The following is a 23,309-nucleotide window of genomic DNA, read 5'->3' on the forward strand; positions in this document are numbered from 1 at the left end:
AGCAGCATAAAAAAATAACATACTTATGGGCATAATTCTTATCATGTAGATAAAAGAGGGCAGTCCCCGAGCTCATCTCGGGCGACCCGGAGTCTTCGTACTTTAATACAAAAGGTAGCGCGGTACATACCGCATCAACTGTAAAATCTTCGGAGGAGATTCGCATTCCATGGCCGCTCCGTCTCCTTGCCAGAGTCGTCCCGCTTGCGCGCTCGAGGCTTCTGAGCGTCGATCAGGTAGTAGGAGTCGTTGCCTAGCACTTTGCTGATGACGAAGGGGCCTTTCCAAGGCTCTGAGAGCTTGTGCTGGCCGGCTGTTCGCTGGATCAGCCGGAGCACAAGGTCTCCTTCTTGAAAAGATCTCGGCTTGACCTTCTGATTGTAGTATCAGCGCAGGCTCTGCTGGTAGATGCTGGACCGACTAAGTGCCAACATCCGACCCTCTTCCAGCAGATCGACGCCGTCTTGACGTGCTTCTTCCGCCTCCTCTTCGGTGTACATGGTGACTCATGGGGAGTCGAATTCTATGTCCGTTGGGATGACGGCTTCGGCACCGTAGACGAGGAAGAAAGGTGTGAAGCCGGTTGACTTGTTTGGAGTTGTGCGCAGGCTCCAGAGGACGGTTGGCAACTCGTCAAGCCAGCAGTTGGCCGAACGCTCCAGAGGCTCGACCAGTCGAGGCTTGATGCCGGACAGGATGAGGCCGTTTGCTCCCTCTACCTGGCCGTTTGACTGCGGATGGGCAACGGACACTAAGTCCAGTCGGATGCACTGCGTCGTGCAAAAACGGGCCAAGGCACCCTTGGCGAAGTTTGTGCCGTTGTCGGTGATGATGCTGTGTGGTATGCCATACCAGATTGTGATGTCAGAGATGAAAGTCACAACAGTCGGACCATTCAACTTCTTGATTCGTTTTGCTTCTATCCACTTGGTGAACTTGTCCACTACGACAAGCAAGTGAGTCAAGCCACCTCGTGCCGTATTGAATGGTCCCACTATGTCCAAGCCCCAAATAGCAAAGGGCCAGGCAATGGGAATAGTCTTGAGTGCAGAAGCCGGCTGATGTGGCTTGGAACGGAACTTCTGGCACCCTTTGCATTTTTGGACCAAGTCCTTGGCGTCTTCTAGAGCAGTCGGCCAGAAGAAACCATGGCGAAAGGCTTTGGCAACAAGTGCTCTTGAAGCCGCGTGGTGGCCACACTCGCCTTGATGCATGTCTTTGAGAATTGCTTGGCCTTGCTCCGGCTCCATGCAGCGCTGGTAGACACCAGTGACACTGCGCCTTACAAGCTCTCTGTTGACTATGGTGTAGGCTGCTGCCCGGCGTTGCACTTGCCGAGCCGAGATCTCATCAGCTGGCAGCTCTTTGTTCACCAGGAATTTGAGGATGGGCTGGGTCCATGAAGGTGCTGCGATTTCTGCAACTGTCAGGACTGTGACTTGGATGAGGGCGGCTGGGCCGGGAGGCGGTGGGTTGGAGTCGGCAGCTGCTTGCTGGGCCGATGAAGTCCCCGAGCCGATTGGCGCAGTCCCCGGGCCGGGTTCTGGAGTCTTCGGGCTGACCGCCGCAGTCCCCGGGCCGGGTGCGACTGCCGCGGTCCCCGGGCCGCCTGCCAGAATTCCCGTGCTGGCTGCTGGGGCTCTCAAGTCGGATCCGACTGCTTCAGGAGGAGCCGGCACGAAGATAGAATCTGACTCTGGCGATGGCTTGACAGACGGCTTGAGGAGGCGTTGAAGGGCGACGCCGGACGGTATTGCTTGACGGGTAGAGCCGATTCGTGCCAAGGCATCTGCTTGCTCGTTGCCGTTTCTTGGCACATGGAGAAACTCGCACCCTTCAAAATATCCACTGAGTTGTTGTACGAGGAAGCGGTAGCTCGCCATGTTTGCATCTTTGGCGTCCCAGTCGCCTGACGACTGCTGGACCACCAAGTCAGAGTCACCATAGCACAAGATCCGGGGAATGCCAAGTTCTTTGGCAAGCCGGAGCCCGTGAATGAGTGCCTCATATTCGGCGACGTTGTTGGAGGCGGCAAAATGGATTTGCAGCACATACTTGAGCTTGTCGCCCTTGGGAGAGGTGAGGACGATGCCGGCTCCCAAACCGGTGCGCGTCTTGGAACCATCAAAATGCATCCGCCAATGGGTGGAGTCAGGCGCTGGCGGCAGGTACTGGGTCTCGGCCTAGTCAACGAGGAAGTCGGCCAACGCTTGTGAGTTGATGGCGGTGCGAGGAGTGTAGTAGATGGTATAGGGGGCCAAATCTATGGCCCATTTGGCCACTCGGCCCGAAGCATCTCGGCTTCCAATGATCTCGGCCAGTGGAGCTGTGCAGACCACAGTGATTGGGTGCTCTTGAAAATACGGCTTCAATTTCTTGGCGGCAAAGTGCACGCCGTAGCACATCTTCTGGTAGTGGGGGTAGTTTTGCTTGGAGGTCGACAGTACTTCACTCAAATAATATACCGGTCTCTGGACTGGTAGCGCCTTGCCTTCCTCCTTGCGCTCTACCGCAATGACTGTGCTGACCACTCGGCTGGTGGCGGCGATGTAGAGGAGCATGGGCTCCTTGGAAGTCGGAGCCGCCAGAACAGGTGGAGTAGTCAACGTCTTCTTAAGCTGGAGAAAAGCTTCATCTGCCGTGTCATTCCACTCAAAAAAGGTGGTTTTCTTCATGAGCTGGTACAGGGGAAGAGCCTTCTCTCCCAGCCGACTGATGAAACGGCTGATGGACGCCAAATAGCCAGTGAACTTCTGCACATCTAGCAGTCGGGTGGGCACTTCCATCCTCTCGATGGCCTTGATCTTCACGGGGTTGCACTCTATGCCGCGTTCCGAGACCAGGAAGCCAAGATGCTGGCCGGCTGGTACTCCGAAGACACATTTCTCAGGGTTGAGCTTGATTTGAAACCGGCGTAGGTTCTCAAAGGTCTCCTTGAGATCCTCTAGCAGCGTTCCATGCTTCTCCATCTTCACCACCACGTCGTCCACGTAAACGTGGGCGTTCTTGCCAAGTTGCTTGAGGAGGCACTTCTGCATGCAACGTTGAAAGGTGGCGCCAGCATTACTCAAGCCGAACGTCATGGTCAAGTAGCAGAAGGCTCCAAACGGCGTGATGAAGGCGGTCTTTAGTCTGTCGGTCGGGTTCAATTTGATCTGGTGATATCCTGAATACGCATCTTAGAAACTCAACAGCTCGCATCCGGTCGTGGAGTCTATCACTTGGTCGATCCTTGGCAAAGCGAACGGGTCCTTGGGGCATGCTTTGTTGAGGCTGGTGTAGTCAATACACATCCGCCACTGCTTGTTCTTCTTCAGCACTAGGACCGGGTTGGCTAGCCACTCTGGAAAGAACACCTCCATGATGAAGCCGGCTGCCAGCAGCCGGGCTATGTCTTCTCCAACAACTCTTCTCTTCTCTTCTGACAGGCGGCGCAAGGGCTGCCTGACTGGTTTGGCATCAGATCGGACATGTAACTTGTGCTCGGCGAAATCCGTCAGAACACCCGGCATGTCTTTGGGGGACCATGCAAAGATGTCCCGATTCTCACGGAGGAAATCGATGAGCTCGCCTTCCTATTTGCTGTCGAGGTTTTTACCTACGACAGCGTACCTCTCCGGGTGCTCCGGGTCCAAGGGTATCTTCTTTGTCTCTTTGGCCGGCTTGAACGAGCCCTCAGCTTCCGACTCCTTGGGATCGGGCGACCTCTCCGGCTGCTTGCTTGCCATCGCCACAACCCAGTCAAGGAGCCGCTTCTCAGCTGCGATCACGAGGGACTCGGCCAGCCGACTGCTCTCTGCTGCGCAGGCGGACGACTTCTTGTAGTCGCCAGCTATGTTCAGAATCCCCTTGGAACTCGGCATCTTCATCTTGAGGTAGGCATAGTGGGGGACAGCCATGAACTTGGCCAGGGCAGGCTGGCCAAGTAACGCATGGTATGGGCTCTCAAGGTCCACCACCTCAAACCAAAGTGACTCTCGGCGGAAGTGATCTTTGTCTCCGAAGAGGACGTCTATCAGGATCTTGCCGATTGGTGAGCAGGAAAGGCCAGGAACTATGCCATGGAATACCATCCGGCTGGACTGAAGCTGCCTCTGTCTGATCCCTAACTTCTCCATGGTGTCCTTGTACAGGATGTTGATGCTGCTGCCGCCGTCTATCAGAACTCGGGAGAAACGACCAGCTCGCCTATCTGTGGCAAAGGTGGCATCCAAAACCAAGGCATAGGAGCCGGGATTGGGCATCACCTCTAGGTTGTCGGCTCTGCTCCAGCTGATGGGCTTCTCGGACCAATGCATGAACTCTGGTGTCTCTGATGCTACTGCATTCACTTCTTGTTGCTGCAGCCGCCTGCTGCGTCGGTCATCGGCCACGCTGGTGAACACAACATAGGCTTCGTGCTCTTCTGGGTACTCGTCTTGGATGGCTCCGACTGGTCTGACCGCCGGCTGCTGGGGCGGAGGAGGAGGCGGCTGCCCAGCAGGCGGGGGAAGCAAGAGGCCGTCTCCCTTGGCGATCCTGGTGAGCCAGTGGCACTTCCGGGTGGTGTGGTTGGACGGCTTCGGACCACTATGGAATTTGCAGGGTGCATCCAAAGTCTGCTCGTATGAGAAAGCCGGCAACCAGTTGGGCTTGCCGCCCTTCTGACGTTTGGGCGGAGGCTGCCCTTCCGGCTGCTGGTCTTCAACTGTTGCCACCTGCCGGCTGGTGGAAGCCGGCTGCATGGCCTTGCGCTTGTGGTTGTTCTGCTGTTGACGCCGACTGGCGTCTCCAGCCGGGGTTCGAGGAGCCTGCAGAGCCACTTTGCCAATCGCACTAACTTGGATCTCTGCCTTCATGGAGGAGTCGGCCGTGGCATATTTGTCTGCTATGATCAGCAGCTCGTCGAGGGTCTCCAGCTCATCGCAGAGAAGCTTGTGCTTGAGGAGGGTGCCTTCTCGGCACCCTGCGGTGAAGTACTCGATGGCCTGCACCTCATGCACGCCCTCGCAGGAGTTACGAAGCTCGGCCCAGCGCGTGAGGTAGTCACGAGTTGACTCGTTGGGGCCTTGCACGCACAAGGAAAGCTGGCGAGGCTTGGGCGGCCGCTTATACGTGCTAGTGAAGTTGCGGACAAAGGTGTCGGTGAAGTCAACCCAACTTTTGATGCTGCGGGGCTTCAAGCTGTTCAGCCATGTCCGGCCTGTGCCCTGGAGCATGAGCGGAACGTATTTCACGGCAACATGCTTGTTGCCGTTTGCTATGCTGACGGTTGTGGAGTAGTCAACCAGCCAGTCCTCCGGCTTCACGGAGCCGGTGTACTTGGGTGTATCTCTCAGGAGCGTGAACCCTTTGGGAAAGGGCTCGTCTTGAATGCGGGGGCCGAAACACGGCGGACCCAACTCATCTTCTTATTCCAGCGCCAGGGATCGGTGAAGACGGTCGATCCGGTGGCGAGCGTCATTCTCTCCGACTCCTTCTCGGCGGCCAAGGTGGTCGCCGAGTGTCGGGTGATCAACAGGCGGCGGGGAGACTCGCCTTTTCCTGCGAGGGGGAGGAGGCGGACAGTCGTCCCTTTCCACTGCTCTTGGGTGGCCGTCTTGGTCGCACTCTATGGTGATGCGAGTCCGACTGCGGCTGGCAGCCGGCTCCTTGTCTTTTTTGCCGCGGACGCCACCAGTCGGCGTCCGAGATGTCGCGCCTTGGTCTCGGCGGGGATGCAGGTCGTCATTCTGCCGAAGCAGCGCATCAGTGCGGCAACCGGCCTCGTTCTGCTCGGCAGCCGCCGAGGAGCCGCTGGATGCGCTCCAACATCAGGCGACGTTCTTCGCCCTCGAACTTGTCTAGTTCGTCTGCCACCGCCTGGGCAGCTCGGATGTTTTCCGCAGGCATGGCGTAGACGGGGTGATTTGCCCCGAACAGGTTGGCGATGGCCACGCCCCGCTGCTGGACCGTGCCAAGGCGGCTAGGCCCAGCTGGAGTCGGCGTGCCGCCCACAGCGCGGTCCATCTCGCGCTGGTAGGCCTCTGATAGGCGTCTCATGCTAGCCAGGTTCTTGGCGCCTTCGACAAGCTGAAGGCGGCGTGCCTCTAGCGTCTCGGCGTCGGCGTCTTCAGGAATGGGCGCAGTCAGGTCTTGCAGCTCTGCGTCGAGCGGGTCACGAGCACCTCCGCCGGAGTGCTCGCCGTGACCGATGACAAGCACCTCCGTGACGGTACTTCTGCCGCCCTCCGCGCGAGGGAGCGGCTCGTCGTAGACCACCATGTTGGTGGGGAACGCGTTGAGCAACGCGGTGTCGGAGTCGACCAACATCGGGTCGGTGGAGCCTACGGACTCCAAGTCCACAGCTGGCTCGCTGGAAACGAGAAGTTGGTCGAGGAGGCCTGCGAGGAGGCTCTCGGGGCCGTCTGTGCCCGCGTCGGATGTGGGCTCTTCGGAGAGGCGGACCTCGCCGACAAGATCGGCGAGGCAACTGGCTGCGCAGGCGATTTCCGCGCCATGCAGCGCGTCGGCGCAGACTCCGTCTGGCGTGCCGGGCTGGCTGCGCTCGCCAGGGAGGAAAAGGGTTCCCGTCCAGAACAGGTCTCCGGACGACAGTGCACGTTGCCCCACAGTGGGCGCCAAATGTCAAGGGTTGGGTGCGACATATGCCAAGGGATGGCTTATCATGGTGGGAGCGAGTAGAACGTCGCCGGTGCCTGGAAGCGGGATGAGGCGTAGACACGAACGCCGGCATACTTTACCCAGGTTCGGGGCTCTCCTAGGAGATAACACCCCTAGTCCTGCTCTGCGGGGTCTCCGCATGATCACTAAGGCAAAGTGAATACAAAGGTGCTCCTTGAGCTGTATGCTAGAGGTAGGAGAAGGCAAGGCTAGCTCTCTCCTTCCTCTATGATCTGGTCTAGTTCTAATGGGTCGGAACCCTTTGCATGGGTGCCCTGGGGGGTTTATATAGGCCTACCCATAGGGATACAATGGTAATCCGGCTGGGCGCAGGGCCCAGCCGTCAGTCTCTTCGGCTGCCGGCTTCTTCGCCGACTGGTGGGCCCCGCCGACTGGTCCGGTACGGAGCCGACATGCCGTACTCGCCGCTTGCGGGTCTTGCCGGATGCTGATTACTGTAGCCGTGCCTCTAATGACGCAGGCTCGGTCGGGGGGTCGTGGCTACAGCTCCGCTGCCTGGCGGGCGATTACTGTAGCCACTCCCCGTCTCGTCTGGTTAATGGCGCGTGGGACCCGTGGGAGGGGCAGGCCGACTCCCAGGGGCCGACTCCCATCGGGTCCGACTGGTAGTGTTCTTGCCGTCTTCTGGACTCTCGCTGACTGGTAGGGCCCATCGTCCTTGGGCCGTACTGTCAGGCCGTCGTGGGTGCAGGACTCCGCCCACTGGTGCTGATGTCAGGGATGGCATGGCAACAGTGCCGTGCCGGACGGAGATCTCTGCTGGTACAGCGCACTGTGGCCACGCCAGCCCCTGGAAAGGGGAGGGAGTGGGCTTCACTGTAGCCACTCCCTGTCCCGTCCCCCTTGATGAGGGCACGGGTTTCGCTGGCGCCGTGGGCCGACTCCTCGGGGTCGGCTTCTCCGGACGTCACCCGGTAGGAGTCGGCTTATCTTGGCCTCGCCTCTAGGACTCGGTCGTGCACGGGCAGTCGGCTGTTCCGCCAGCCGGCCTCCAGAAGGCGGCTCTGTATCTTGGTGTCTTGAGGGGCGCAGTCAGCCCCGATGTCTTGAAAGGTTCTGGGCTTTGGGTTAGCCTACCCGTGGCCCATTACTCCGACACTTCAATACACCAAAATCACTAAGGGGCACTAGATGCACTTACAATCGCCCCCTTTTTGGTGATTGATGACAATATAGGTTAAGTTTTCAACGGGGATAAACATATGAAGTGTAAATACTGATATTGAGGAATTTGATTGCAAGATATAGAAGAACTCCCCCTGAAGTTGTGCATAGTGAGGGATTTGCTTTTGAAGCAATGCACACTTGAAGAGTAGAATCATGGAGATCTCCCCCTATATCTTGTAATTCAAACACGCATTTAACATATAATATGAAGAATTTGAAATGCATGATGAAATATGGTGTCTGATGTAATTCAACATGTGTGCATTAACATATATGAGGAATAAGCATGCAGAAGAACACAACAAAAGTATCAGACCACCATAGAGTTTAAGTTTACAACTCGATCTAGCAAAGTCTTCAAAAGAACTAGAGTTGTAACTTAGCAAAGAAAACACCCATATAAGTAGACCCGCTTGAAGACTAACTCAAATTTCTCCCCCTTTGTCATCGAATGACCAAAAGGGCCGAAAAATGAGGACTAACGCCCCTGAAGAATATGATGTTGATGGAGGAGCGCCAACGTTGTTGGGTCGGTTGTTGGAGTGGGGCCTGCCGCAGTGTCGTCCAAGTCTTCATGCTCGTCCGTGTCGCGCGATGAAGAATATGAGCTGGCCACCAAGGAGGGAACTTTGACGTTCTGGAATTTCTTCACTGGTGGCTGAGACCAGTCAAAGTGTTGCTTGAGTCCCATTTGCTTCAGATCTTCTTCACCATACAGATGTGACAGAATAGCCCAGGTGCGACCGAAGACTTCATGGAGGTAGTAATGGTTTTTCTTCACTGCATTGTGTGTAGCAGTCATGTTGTGAAGAATTGAACCAAACTGACGCTTAACCCATTTGTGGTTGCGATCGACCTTCTGGTGAAGACTGAGGAGAAGCTCACGATCAGTCATCACCCTTGGAGCTGTGCCTTGAGGATTTTGCTTTGAAGCATTTGCGGCAGAGTCATGAGTGGCAGAGTCATCATTGGTGGAGTAAGATGCAGCTGTGTGAAATTGACCATCCAATGGACGAATGCCTTCATCAATAACGGCAGCAACCTTGCCCTTTTCATCAGCTAAGGAAAAGGTCCGTTTGAGGACTTCAATGGGGGGCAAGTAGCTGAGATGATTTTGAAAATCAGCCTTGTAGTTGAGTGAAGACCTTGTTCTGAGGAATCTCATAATCCAAGGAGCATAAGGCTTCAACTCAAATGGAGAGAGTGCAACATCTTCCAGAGTCCTCATGAAGAAATCATGGTAGTTGACAGGAAAGCCATGCATGATATTGAATAGCAGATTCTTCATGATGCCAACGACTTCTTCATCATTTGAGTTGTGGCCTTTGATTGGACTCAATGTCTTCGTCAGAATGCGATAGACAGTCCGTGGCACATATATCAATTCCTTCACGAGGAATTTTGGTCCTTGGGGCTTGACCGGGCTTCAGCAGCTTCATTAATAATTGCATGTAATAAGCGGTAAGTTCAGGTTCATGGTATAGGCAACGAGCACCTTCAAGGGGAGGACTGACAGGCAGGGCATGAAGCAATTCAGAGGCCGGTGCTTTGTAGTGTGTATTCTCTGTCATCCAGTCCAATATCCAAGAGTTCACATCATTAGCATCTCCTGTGATGTGCATCGTTGCATAGAATTGAAGAATTAGCTCTTCATTCCAATCAACAATGTCAGTGCAAAAGTTGAGCAGTCCAGTGTCATGAAGAACACCGAGGGCTGGCGCGCAGCAAGGCAGTGATTCCATGTCCACGTGAGGAATATGCTCATGGTGGAAGACTTTGTCTTTGTTGAAAAGTAGCGAAGAATAGAAGTTGGCTTGGCTGGCAGTCCAGAAACGCTTCCTTCTAAGACGAGCAGAGTCATATGGGTTATACTCGGTGAAGAACACATGCTCGCCAAAGAAGTCATCAGCCTTGAATTTTTGCTTCTTCGAGAAGGGATCCTTTGGCTTGGGCTGAGGAGTATCAGTCAAATGCATCACAACCTCAGGAATCACAATAGCAGGATCCACAGGCTGAGGAATTTCAGTTTCTTCAGTGGCGGCCTGGGTCTTCAGTTCTTCATTAACATCAGCACTAGTGGCTGGAATCTTTTCATGAACAGACGCTGTGGGGTGAGGTTCTTCAGAGCCCATTTGAACTTCGGTATTCACTGGGGACTGAGGAATTTGTTGCAGAGGAGCGAACAAAGGAGAATTGGGGTGCTGACTTTCCCAAAAGTCATCGTTCATCACATGTGTTGTGCACCCAATGTCCACATCCTCATCTTCATCACTCTTTTCTTCACCGCTGGCCTCTTCAGCTGTGAACTGAGGCATGGGTGATGAAAAGAGTGATGAAGATGAGGATGTGGACATTGGGTGCACAACACATGTGATGAACGATGACTTTTGGGAAAGTCAGCACCCCAATTCTCCTTTGTTCGCTCCTCTGCAACAAATTCCTCAGTCCCCAGTGAATACCGAAGTTCAAATGGGCTCTGAAGAACCTCGGTGATGAAACAACTAGGGTTGAAGGGATTGTATCTGCTTCAATTTCTTCATCCAACTGCTTTGAGGAAGCAGCAGAAGGAATATCTTCATCGGATCCGCTTGGGATCACATATTCTTCATCAAAAGGAACGAGTTCCTTTGATGGCATGCTTGAGACTGGAATAGCATCAATCGGATTCTCAAAAGAGCTAGTCAATTTCTTCACCTTCTTCGGAGCTGAAGATTTTGATGAAGTTGATGCTTTCCTTTTCTTCACAGTTGCACGCTCTGCAGCCTTGGTCTTCTTCACATCTGATGCAGAAGGAAGAATTGGACTTGGTGTAGGTGCAGGAGGAGCAGAGGAAATTGGTTTAGTTTCTTCAGGCACAACTGATGCAGTTGCCCTGTCATTGTCAGTTTCTTCAGGCACAGCGGTTGAAGCTTCAGCTGTCCTGATAGTTTCTTCAGGCGCAACACTAGTGGTTGCCCTGGTGGAGTCATCAGCGGCTGGAATGCAGTCATCAGCCCTGACGCTAGCAGTTTCATCAGCAGCTTGATTTTCATCAGCGGTGCTGGCATGCTCTTCTGTAGGCTGAGCAGATGCCTCAGCCTGAGGAATTTCTTGTTGCATTGGGGCTGCAACATTGGTACTGAACTTCTCAGCTATCTCCACAAATCTGACTTTGGCTCCAAGCCAGTCAGCATAGTAGCGATCAAATTCATCACTCAGGTTCTTGATCTCTGATTGCAAAGCTACAAGTTCTTCAGGTGTAAGCTTCAAGATGTTTTACTTCAGAAAGCGCTCTTTCTTGTACTACGCTTTCTTCACCTTCCTCCCATGTTCATATTTCCATTTTCCTCATCAATGAAAACCGTCAACACATGACTTTGACCAGGAGTGAGGTTCATCTCAGGCAGAGGTGTGTTCGGGTCCTTGTGCCACAAGTCGATGAAGTCTAGGATCAACTTTGGATCCAGCATCAATGGCACATTGCTGCCTTTGGCTCTGGCGGCCCTATGCTGCATGTCTCTGATGATTCCAGCAAGTTCTTCATCATCATCTTCTTCGTTGTCAGACGATACTTGGAAGGAGACCTGCTTCTTGTGAGGACTTGGTCGAGAACCTCGTCCAGCAGTGGCCTTTGTCTTCAGCAGTGTGGGGCCTGTTGAGGAATTTGGACGAGCTGAAGAACTAGCAGAGGCTCCTAAGACAATGGAGATGCCTGTTGTCCTTTCGCACGAGGCAAGATGCACATGTGCTGAGGATTTGGACGGAGGAGCTGAGGACTTTGGAGGAGCTGGAACAGCTTGAGGAATTTGCCGTGAGGGCTTTGAAGAGCTTGGCCATGAGGGCATTGCTGAGGAGCTTGGCCGCGAGCGCATAGAAGTTGAAGCACTGGGCTTGTGAGCAGGCTTCTTGGGCATAGCCTTTTTAGGCTTGCTAGCAGAGGCCTGAGAGTGGCAGCAGCAGAATCTTCGTTAAATTTCTTCACTGCTTCTTTTGCCAGTTTGGCCAGTTTAGCTTGATGCTTGGCCCATTCCTTGGGAAATTCTCCACCTCTTCTGATGGTAGAGGGATCAGCAATTTGGCCAGGTGCCAATGGAGGTCTTGGGCATGGAGGGTGTAAAGCAAATTTCTTCATGTACTTAGGTTTAACATAATGATATTCCCTCCATTCCCATGCCCATCTCCTCTCTATCTTCTGTATGCGCACCTTACGCTCATTCTTTGTTTCCTCAGGGGTTGTGCTGTACCCTGCATATATGTCATCAAGGATCTCAAACGCAATGTTGACTTCAGGTTTCTTTCCTCCCTTCTGAGGTTTCTTGCCATCAGCCATTTTCTTCAGCTGAGGATTTTGAACTATTGAGTTCTCAGATGAGGTGTGCAACTTTTCTTCAAGGAACGCTGCAAATGAGTTAAGTTGATGAGAACCTAGAGATTCAGCAGCGGACATGTGTACCTGTGAACAAAATATAGTTGCGAAGAATTTGGAGAGGTCGGATGCATTCTCAGAAGTTTTTGCAAAAATAACAAGTTTGAGGAATTTGACCAGATGAGTCTTGAGTAATTTCACTAAGCGTTCTTTGACTTAGGTTCCAGAGTTGTACAGATTTGAAAATCCACACAATTGAGGAATCTTTAAGAAATATGTTGCTTAGGGAAACAGATCAAGAACAGATGATATGTGAGGTGTTCAGTGTGTGAAGATTTAAAGAATAGAACACCTTTTGAAGATTTTGTAGAAACATAAGAATCAACAAGGGCAGTAAAAGTAACTTTTAATTACCCTTGATGAAGATAACGACGAACTGTGAAGTGTAGATTTAGAAGCTCATCAGTTCGGATCTTCCACACCCTAACTCGGCAGAGGAAGACAGCTATAGCGGCGGCGGAGTGAAGAAATCCGCAGCCGACGCGAGTACGATGGCGACGAGGTCGAGGCAGTGAAGCTCTTCCTCACCGGCGACGATGGAAGTAGCGGCAGTGCTAGGGTTTGAGAGCTTGAGCGAGGGAGTGAGGTCGAGCGGAGTAAAAATGAAGTGAGGAAGGGAGGGGACTATTTATAGCCTAAATGAAAAACTGCTCGCCTGAGGAAATTGGACGAACGTGCCCCTGACCCTTCTCATTCGCGTGACATGTGTCACCCACGTACTGAGAGGTGGCGATCATGTGAGATGATGGGTGAGAAGATAAGTATTATCATGGAATGTGGAACGGTTTGAGCGGCAAAACCGAAAATTCAGATAAGATAAGTTTTAAAGTTTCGTGCGCAATTTCTTCAGCTGACAAGGACACAGTGAAGATTTTGAACGAGTTTCAAATAGAACGCACATGAAGAATTTGTGACTAGACTTGGTTGAGTTTAGCATAGAGGGGGAAGGGTCCGATCACATTCACTTAGCAGAAAAGTCAACTTGAAGAAATAGCAATAAGTGAATGCTGTAGAGGACATAAACTCATACACATAAATAGCCAACAAAGAACAACAGCGGAAAGGGTGAAGACATTTGCAAAGTTGAAGAATATGAACAACTGAGGAATTTCAAAAACGAGGAAAAACTCAAATTGAAGATTTTCAACTTTTGGTGGTGGCGTGACCCACCGTATAAGAATGATGATTTCAGACACCACGTACAACTGTCGTAGGGCTCTGAGAATGAAATTCTTCGTTAATTTCATCACACTTAGAGTGTCAGTCTTCATTGATTGAAGAAAAACATTTCTTAGTGTGCTGCACATCTAAGTCATCAATTTTGCATAAGTGTCAGGATGTGTGTCCTTTTCAAAGGACATTCGAAGATTCTAGGATATTTAGCTCACACCACAACTTGCGAAATCTCTTCTCATCCAAGGGCTTTGTGAAGATATCGGCTAGCTGTTCTTCAATCCTTACATGCTCAATAGAGATGTCGCCCTTCAACACATGATCACAAAGAAAATGATGACGAATCTGAATGTGCTTTGTCTTCGAGTGCTGAACTGGGTTATGAGCAATCTTGATGGCACTCTCATTGTCACAGTAGAGAGGCACATTCTTCATGTTGATGCCGTAGTCCTTGAGAGTTTGCTTCATCCATAGCAATTGAGCACAACAAGAACCAGCAACAATGTACTCAGCTTCAGCAGTAGACAGTGATACGCAGTTCTATTTCTTCGAGGACCAACAGACCAAAGATCATCCAAGGAAATGACATGTGCCTGATGTTGACTTGCGGTCCACAGGATCACCAGCATAGTCAGAGTCTGAATATCCAATGAGATCGAAAGCTGATCCCTTGGGGTACCATAATCCAAGTGTTGGTGTGTGAGCTAGATATCGAAGAATATGTTTCACAACCTTATGGTGTGATTCCTTCGGTGTAGCTTGAAATCGGGCACACATGCAAACACTAAGCATAATATCTGGCCTAGATGCACATAAATACAATAAAGAACCAATCATGGAGCGGTATACCTTTTGATCGAAGTCAATACCATTTTCATTAGTGCATAGATGGCCATTTGTGGGCACAGGGATTTTGACGCCTTTGCAATCTTGCATGCCGAATTTCCTCAGTACATCCTTGAGCTATTTCTCCTGAGATATGAATATGCCATTGTGCTGTTAATGAATTTGAAGGCCTAAGAAAAATTTCAATTCTCCCATCATAGACATTTGATATTCTTCACTCATCATATAGGCAAATTCATCACTGTCACGTTGGTCAGTACAGCCAAAAATGATATCATCAACATATATTTGGCACACAAACAATTCACCATCATAAGATTTAGTGAAAAGAGTTGGGTCAAGTGAACCGGGTTTGAAGCATTTCTTCATGAGGAATTCCTTCAAAGTATCATACCACGCCCGAGGGGCCTGCTTAAGGCCATAGAGGGCCTTATTGAGTCTGAAGACTTTGTCAGGATGCTTTGGATCTTCAAAACCTGGGGGTTGAGCAACATATACTTCTTCCTCAAGCTTACCATTGAGGAATGCACTTTTCACATCCATTTGATATAAGATGATATTATGATGGTTAGCATAAGCAAGTAATATGTGAATAGCCTCAAGTCTAGCAATAGGTGCAAAAGTTTCATCGAAATCAATTCCTTCAACCTGTGTGTAGCCTTGAGCGACAAGTCGTGCCTTATTCCTCACCACAAGGCCATTTTCATCTTGCTTGTTGCGGTAGATCCACTTTGTGCCAATGATATTGTGCTTGCGAGGATCTAGACATTTGACCAGTTCCCAGACGTTGTTGAGCTCGAATTGATGTAATTCCTCTTGCATAGCTTTAATCCATTCAGGCTCCAGAAATGCTTCATCTACCTTAGTGGTCTCTGAGATAGAGACAAAAGCAAAGTGCCCACAAAAGTTAGATAAATGTGAAGCTCTTGAGCGTGTGAGAGGACCTGCAATGTTGATGTCGCTGATGATTTTCTCGATCTGCACTTCCTTTGCAACGCGAGGATGAGCTGGATGTCGTTGAGGAATTTGATCAGCATTTGCTTCAGCATCATTTTCCTCAGGTGCGTCAGCATGACGTTCTTCATGTTCTGGAATGACTTCTCCGGTAGATTCTTCGGTAGGAATGACATCCTCAGTAGCCTTGAACTTGACGGATTCCTCAGGTGATTTTTCATCTAGCAAGGAGGTAGGTGCTCCCTTTGCGAGCCATTAGTTTCATCGAACCGCACATCTACAGTTTCAACAACCTTGTGGTGAACGTTGAGACCCTATAGGTGTGCGAGTCGTTTCCGTAACCAAGCATAAAACCTTCATGTGCTTTCGGTGCAAATTTAGAACTGTGATGAGGATCTCTGATCCAACATTTAGCACCGAAGACTTTGAAATAACTCACATTGGGTGTCTTGTCAGTGAGGAGTTCATATGCAGTCTTCTTGAAGAATTTGTGAAGATATACCCTGTTGATGATGTGGCACGCAGTGTCAATTGCCTCAATCCAGAAATGACTAGGCGTCTTGTATTCATCAAGCATAGTGCGAGCCATCTCAACAAGAGTCCTGTTCTTGCGCTCCACGACGCCATTCTGCTGAGGAGTATAAGGAGCAGATAACTCATGAGTAATACCAAGTTCATCAAGATATTCATCAAGACCAGAATTCTTGAACTCAGTTCCATTGTCACTTCTGATGTGCTTGATCTTCACACCAAAGTTGGTTGAATCCCTCGAGGAAAATCGTTTGAAGACTTCATGCACTTCATGTTTGTAAGTGACAATATGCACCCATGTTTAACGAGAGTAATCATCCACAATAACAAAGCCATATAGAGATGCTTCATTAGTGAGTGCAGAATAATGGTTAGGACCAAAGAGATCCATGTGAAGCAATTCGAATGGTTGAGTGGTAGTCATGATAGTCTTCGCTAGATGCCTGGCCTTGGTCATCTTTCCAACTTCACAGGCTTCGCACAAGTGATCCTTGAGGAATTTGACATTCTCAATGCCAATGAAATGCTTCTTCTTTGCTAGCGTGTGCAAGTTCCTCATGCCAGCATGACCACGTCGATGCCATAGCCAGCCTTCTGAAGCTTTTGCAAGTAAACATATAGCTGGTTGTGGTCCTGTAGAGAAATCGACAATATATAGATCTTCTCTCCTAAAGCCTTCGAAGACTTTGGAATTGTCAGCTTCCATGATCACAACACAACGATACTTGCCAAAGATAACAACCATATCAAGATCACAAAGCATTGAGACTGACATGAGGTTGTCTCCTAAGGACTCGACAAGCATGACTTTGTCCATGTGTTGATCCTTTGTGATCGCAACCTTACCTAGACCCAATACCTTGCTTTTTTCCTTTGTCAGCGAAGATGATATGCTTCAGATGCGATGGAGATAAGGGAACATCCATCAATAGATTCTTGTCACCTGTCATGTGATTCATACATCCACTAACGAGGACCCACTCAGTGGCTTTGGGTAGATCATCCTGCAGATGAATTAGTGCAACTTACGAACTCATATACTTCATCAGTGAAGAATATGACATAAATTTCATCAGATCAATTTCATCAAGCAATAAAACAGATAAAGCAGAATGAGGATGTGAGAAATGAGGATTCATTTCTTCATGATTAGCCTGCGTCCTTTCAGGCATATTCAGGTCTCCAGCAAATTCTTCAGACGTTTGAGTACGTCTGGAGACCTGACCCTGCATAAGAGATTAGTTCTTTTTCTTCACCACCCACATCTCAAGGGGTGGCAAAGAGTTCATCATTCTACGAGATCCATAAGAGAACGGTGGCATAGAAGCCAGTCCACTTCGTTTCACATAAGAGGAGTTAGGTTAAGCATATGAATAAGCAGAGAAATTCTTCGAGGACTTATGAACATAATGGTTAGAAGAATAAAGCTCATATTCATAGCCCTTAAATCTTCCCTGCGAAACAGAAGGGTTAGCATGATGATGTTCATATGAGGATTTTGATCCTTTTGAGGAATTTGAGCCACGTGAGGAATTTGGTCCGTATGAGGACTTGGATGCATATGAAGAGTTTGGTCCATATGAAGAATTTGATCTGGGTTCCGATTCTTTACAGGTGGTGTCATGATGACATTCACCTGAAGACTTTCAAGGCACCTTTTGGGAACCCAGATTTTCTTCATACGGGAACCATTCCTGCAGTTAGTGCCAACATATCTAGCAAATACTTCACCATTCTGATTTTTGAACAGTTTATAGTTGGAGTCAAATGACTCATCAGAAGAATGAGGAGATTCACATGTAAAGCCAGATAAAGTTGATGGATCTACTAGAGGTCCCTTTGCAGCAACCCATGAGGTTTTGGGATACTACTCAGGCTTCCAGTATGTCCCATCAGCATCGAGTTTCCTCTCAAAGGCACTACCCTCTTTCCTAGGGTTCCTGTTGAGGATCTTCTTTTTAAGCACATCACAAAGAGCCGGATGCCCTTTGAGGCTTTTGTACATGCCTTTCATATACAATTCCTTCAGCCATGCATCATCAGTGATACTAGCAATGTCCTCAGATGAGGAATTAGTGATAGCTGAGACAGGTGAAGAATTTGTAACATTAGAAGCATTTGAACATTTAGGTGAAGAATTAGCAGATTAACGTTCAATGAACTTCAAACATGGAGGAATAAATTCTTCCTGAGCAGCGCTGATTTGTTGAGCAAGTAATGAATCGCGCTCCTTCTTAAGATCTTCATAACTCACCCTTAGCTTTTCAAGATCTTGCTTTCTTTGAAGAAATTCATAAGAAAGCTTCTCATGATCAGATAAGAGAGTGTTATGATGACTTTGAAGGTTGTCAAACTTAGTCTGAAGTCTCTGAAGATTTTCAGTCAAAGTTTTAGTACGATCCATTTCTTCACCCAACATATCATCACTTTTGTCTAGCATGTTTTGAACCTTTTCAGAAGTCTTTTGTTGTTTCACAGCAATCTTAGCAAGTTTAGAGTAGCTAGGCTTGAGGTTTTCATCAGATTCATCCTCACTTGATTTAGAGGAGGGATATTTGAGTACCTTGGCACCCTTTGCCATGAAGCAATAGGTGGGAGTGTAGTCATCATCGTCATTAGCCTAGTTGTGGAAGCCATTTTCTTCAGTGTTGAAGATGGACTTGCTGACGAACGCAGTAGCGAGGGCTAGGCTCGCCACACCAGATTCTGACTCCTCAGATGCCTCCTCTTCCTCATGTTCCTCAGATTCTACTTCAGAGTCCATTTCCTTGCCAATAAATGCCCGAGCCTTCTTAGAGCTGCTCTTCTTGTGAGATGAACACTTCGAGGATTTTGATGATGAAGACTTTGAAGATTTCTTCTTCTTCTTTGAGTCATCAGAACTGTAATCCTTGTATTTCTTCTTCTTTGATTCCTTTTCCCACTGAGGACAATCTTGAATGTAGTGACCAGGTTTCTTGCATTTGTGGCATAGCCTTTTCTTGTAGTCACGGGATGAGGAATCATCACTCCTTGAGGATTTTCCAAAGCGACCACGCCTTGAGAACTTTTAGATTCAGAGACTACCTTGGCCTTCAGGGCGCGTGATCTGCCATAGCTCGAACCATAGATATCTCTCTTTTCAGCAAGCTGGAACTCATGAGTGTTTAGCCTCTCGAGGATATCAGCGGGATCAAGTGACTTGTAATCACCACGTTCTTGTATCATCAGTGCTAGAGTGTCAAATGAGGAATCAAGCGATCTCAGCAATTTCTTCACCACCTCATGGTCGGTGATGTCAGTGGTGCCAAGTGCTTGAAGTTCATTTGAGATGTCAGTGAGGCGATTGATGGTTTGCTGAACATTTTCATTGTCGAGTCTTTTGAAGCGGTTGAAGAGATTGCGAATAACGTCAACTCGAGAGTCACGCTGAGTTGAGACTCCTTCATTCACTTTGGATAGCATATCCCAGATAGGCTTAGTAGTTTCCAAAGCACTCACTCTGCCATACTGCCCTTTACTCAGATGGCCAAATACGACGTTCTTCGCTTGAGAATCAAGTTGCTTGAATCTCTTCACATCAGCAGCATTCACAGAAGGTGTGACAGAGGGAACACCATTTTCCACAACATACCAGAGACGTTGTCAATTGCCTCAAGATGCATTCGCATCTTATTCTTCCAGTAGGGGTAGTCCGTCCCATCGAAGGTAGGACACCCAGCAGAGACCTTGACCATACCTACAGTCGACATAACTAAAACTCCAGGCTGTTAAAACAAAATGACACAGAACAAGGGAGTACCTTGCTCTGATACCAATTGAAAGTGCGTTAAGTCGACTAGAGGGGGGTGAATAGGCGATTTTTATGAATTCTTCACTGAGGAATTTCAAGGTGAGGAAATTCCTAAGCGAAGAACTACTTGCAGCGGAATAAGTACTCAGATGCATACATGACGTAACATAAACATGGACATCATGATGAAATGAAAATAGACACGGAGTACAGGAAGCGTAAGCATAGGATAAAACAGGATGAAGACAAACATACTGAAGAAATTGAACTGAGGAAATTGAGAAAGTCTTCAGTCAAAGTCTTTGAACAGATATGAACAAGCACACAACACTATAATGAGGAAATGAAAGAGTTGAGGAAATAGAACCAGTAGGCTTGGTGAAGACAATGATTTGGTAGACCAGTTCCAATTGCTGTGACAGTTGTACGTCTTGTTGGAGTGGCTAGGTATTTAAACCTGAGGACACACAGTCCTCACCGTATTCTCCTTGAGCTAAGGTCACACAGACCTCGCCCAATCACTCGTGGTAAGTCTTCAGGTGACTTCCAAACCTTCACAAACTCGGTCACTCGGTGATCCACAATTTCCTCTTGGATGCTCTAGACCATGACGTCTAACCATCTAGAAGATGCACAATCTTCAAAGGTAACAAGCGTCGGATCCACGCAGGATCAATCTCTTCAGTGATGCTCAATCACTTTGGGTTTGTAGGTATTTGGGTTTGGGTTTCCTCACTTGATGATTTTCGCTCAAAGTCGTCAAAGGATGGGATGCTCTCAAATGACAAGTGTCAGTTTCTCTCGAAGTAGCCAACCAGCTAGTGGTTGTAGGGGGCGGCTATTTATAGCCTAGGGAGCAGCCCAACATGATAAGACATAAATGCCCTTCAATGATATGACCGTTAGGTGGGTAGATATTTTGGGACAGCTGGCGCGTAGCACAACAACAGGCGGAATTTGACTATCAAATTCCTCAGGGCTAACATGTTCCTCTCTTGTAGGCAATCCGCACTGGCGAATTCCTAACTCCTCAGATAGAACAAATTCCTCAGAGACTAGAAGAACTTTGTCTCTGTCACTGAAGAAATTGACTGAGCTGTAAGAGATTTCCAATGGATTCACTCGAAGGGATTGGTAGGTGTAGGATTTTGAGTTGAGCATCACATGGAAATTTTTCCTTAGTATTTCCTCGACCCCCTTTAATAGTACGGTGTTTCCTATGACTCAAGAAAGAGAAAATGAAACTATGAAAACAAAAGTCTTCACACTTCATGTTCCTCAAATGAATACCAAGTCTTCAAGGTCACACCAATTTCTTCACTTTCAAAGTCTTCAGAAAGTCTTCAGAAATCCAAAGTCTTCATTCGAAGAACTGCATTTTTAGGGGTCGACCTTCTCTGTAAATATCAAACTCCTCATAGACTTATAGACCTGTGTACACTCACAAACGCATTAGTCCCTTAACCTATAAGTCTTCAATACACCAAAATCACTAAGGGGCACTAGATGCACTTACAGTCCCGGATGAGATCACGAACATGACGAGGAGCTCCGGAATGGTCCGGAGGTAAAGATAGAATATATAGGACGATAGTATTTGGTGAAAGGGGTTCCGGGAGTCCACCGGCAAGCGGTGGGCCTTATGGGCCAAAGGTGGGGGGAGTGTTGGGTAACATTGCGTGAAAACAATTATTTTTTCTACGCACATGTAATGATCTATCCATGGAGATGCATAGCAATGAGGGGGAGAGTGTGTCTACGTACCCTTCTAGACCATAAGCAGAAGGGTTTCACAATGCGGTTGATGTAGTCGAACTTCCTTCGCGCTCCAACCGATCTAGTACCGAACGCACGGCACCTCCGCGTTCTGCACACGTTCAGCTCGGTGATGTCCTCGCCTTCTTCATCCAGCAAGTCGGGTGCAGTAGTAGATGAGTTCCGGCAGCACGACGGTATCGATATCCACAGGGCTTCACCTAAGCACTACGAAAATATGACCGAGGGAGAAAACTATGGACGGGGGCGCCACACACGGCTAAGAAAATGGTGTGTCCTTTGTGTGGCGCCCCCTCCCCACATATATATAGGTTGGAGGCGAGGGGAGACAGCCAGGCGCGCCCTAGGGCTGGCCGCCGGCCCCCTAGGGGCCCTGCCTTGCCCTGCGCCCCCCTGCCATGTTTTCCCAAGGGAAAGACGATGAGGGGGGAAGGAAAGGGGAGACCTAGTCTCCACTTTCCTTCTCCCCTCCGGCCGGCCTGTCATGGGGGCTGATACGTCTCCAACATATCTATAATTTATGAAGTATTCATGCGAATGCATTAACATTCTTGGATGTTTTACAATCATTTTATAGCAACTTTATATCATTTTCTGGGACTAACCTATTGACCCAGTGCCTAGTGCCAGTTGCTGTTTTTTCCTTGTTTTTACATCGCAAGAAATCAATATCAAACGGAGTCCAAACACCACGGAACTTTTTGGAGATTTTTTATGGACCAGAACACCTAGGATGGGCCAGAGAAGCACCTGCGGGGGGTGCCCCGAGGGGGGCACAACCCACCAGGGCGCGCCTGGGGGCCCAGGCGCACCCAGGTGGGTTGTGCCCACCTCGGTGGCCTCCTGCACCTCCTCTTTACCCTATAAATTCAAAAAAAAATTCCAGAAACCCTGGGGGTTAACCTAGATTAGAAGTTTCGCCGCCGCAAGGTTTTGTAGCCACCGAAAACCAATCTAGACCCTGTTCCAGCACTCTGCCGGAGGGGGAAATCATCACCGGTGGCCATCTTCATGATCCCAGCAGCCACCACGATGAGGAGGGAGTAGTCCACCCTCGGGGCTGAGGGTTTGTACCAGTAGCTATGTGTTTAATCTCTCTCTCTCTCTCTCTCTCTCTCTCTCTCTCTTTCTCGTGTTCTTGAGATGTCACGATCTTGATGTATCTCAGGCTTTGTTAATATAGTTGGATCATATGGTGTTTTCCCCTCTCTATCTTGTTGTGATGAATTGAGTTTTTCCCTTTGAGATTTTCTTGTTATCGGATTGAATACTTTTATGGATTTGACAACACTTGATATATGTCTTGCAATTGAATACTTGTGGTGACAATGGGGTATCGTATTGATTCACTTGATATATGTTTTGGCACTCAACTCGCGGATTCCCGAGGTGACATTGGGGTAACCTATGCATAGGGGTTGATGCACGTTCTTGTCTTTGTTTCTCCGGTAGAAATCTTGGGGCACTCTTTGAAGTTCTTTGTGTTGGATTGAATATTATGAATCTGAATTTGCTTTGGTGTTATTTTAGTACGAACTCTTGGTTAGATCGATCGGAAAGAATTGCTTCGTGTTATTTTAGTACGAACTCTAGGATGGATTGATCGGAAAGAATAGCTTTGAGGTGGTTTCGTACCCTACAAACAATTCCGTCTTATGTTCTCCGCTAGATAGGAAGTTTGGAGTGATTCTTCGTTGCATGTTGAGGGACGGTTATATGATCCAATTATATTAGCACTATTGAGAGGTTGCACTAGTGAAAGTACAGACCCTAGGCCTCATTTGTAAGCATTAAAATACCTTTTTGTGTCCGTTTACTATTTGCTACCTTGCTGTTTTTATGTATTAAGATTATAAAAATATATTTCTACCATCCATATTAAACTTTTATCACAATCTCTTCACCGCTAGTGCACCTATACAATTTGCCATTGTATTGGGTGTGTTGGGGACACAAGAGATTTCTTGTATTTGGCTGTAGGGTCCTTTGAGAGAGACCAACTTCATCCTACACCTCTCACGG

At 48.9% G+C, this 23,309-nt stretch overlaps 1 pseudogene; it reads right to left on the reverse strand.

Annotated features, from left to right (window-relative positions):
- Nucleotides 1-3,546: 3,546 nt before the first annotated feature.
- On the reverse strand, nt 3,547-6,243 carry LOC141026169 (uncharacterized; annotated as a pseudogene).
- Nucleotides 6,244-23,309: the final 17,066 nt, after the last annotated feature.

This window comes from Aegilops tauschii, chromosome 6 (assembly GCF_002575655.3).
Source record: "Aegilops tauschii subsp. strangulata cultivar AL8/78 chromosome 6, Aet v6.0, whole genome shotgun sequence".
NCBI lineage: Eukaryota > Viridiplantae > Streptophyta > Magnoliopsida > Poales > Poaceae > Aegilops > Aegilops tauschii.